Source organism: Mauremys reevesii, linkage group 12, assembly GCF_016161935.1.
Source record: "Mauremys reevesii isolate NIE-2019 linkage group 12, ASM1616193v1, whole genome shotgun sequence".
Taxonomy (NCBI): Eukaryota; Metazoa; Chordata; order Testudines; family Geoemydidae; genus Mauremys; species Mauremys reevesii.
This window is the reverse complement of record NC_052634.1, coordinates 47,395,499-47,396,188: the sequence shown is the minus strand read 5'-3', so window position 1 is coordinate 47,396,188 and position 690 is coordinate 47,395,499. Positions and strand designations below refer to the sequence as shown.

Here is a 690-nt window from a genome sequence, read left to right as displayed (position 1 = left end):
GCAATGTCGTTCACACAAACACACTCTCATGCTGCTCCAGCCGGAAGGGAAATGGGCAGAAATTCTCGCTGTTCAGCCAAGGACACACTTACACTGATGCGCAGCCGTGAGTGTGCTGGGGAAGCTGGTCTGAGCAAACAATTTGAAGTGACAATTCAGTGAGAACAAAAACATCATGCAGTGAAATGGATGCATGTCAAGTAGTTGTGGCTGAGTGGTTAAGGCGATGGACTAGAAATCCATTGGGGTCTCCCTGCGCAGGTTCAAATCCTGCCAACTACGCAAGCGCTGTTGTTGTTGTTATTATTGTAGTCTTAGTGCCTCAGCATCCATAGTGCGAACTGGAGATAAATCTACTTTCACTCTGTCTACACTTAAAACGCTGCTGTGGCACTGCTATAGCACTTTGGAGTAGACAGTGACTGGAGGGATTTTCCCATCCCTGTAATAGCTGCATGGACAGAACAATTCTTCCTTTTCCTTAGCACTATCTAACCCAGGCTTAGGTCACCTTAACTATATGGGTTTGTCGGGGGGTCACACCCTGGGAGACATCACTTTGCCAGTTCAGTGCCCAGCGTACACCAGCCCTTAGATCCCTCTGGGTATTTCAATGCAGGCACTGACCTGTGAGAGGAAAACATCAGCTCATAAACACAGAGACTGAATTCCCCACATTTAATCTCGCTG

General features: G+C 47.7%; 1 non-coding gene across 1 annotated transcript; it reads left to right on the top strand.

Annotated features, from left to right (window-relative positions):
- The first annotated feature begins 200 nt into the window (after nucleotides 1–200).
- On the top strand, nucleotides 201–282 carry TRNAS-AGA. Its single transcript has one exon. It is a non-coding gene; the product is annotated as a tRNA-Ser (tRNA).
- Nucleotides 283–690: the final 408 nt, after the last annotated feature.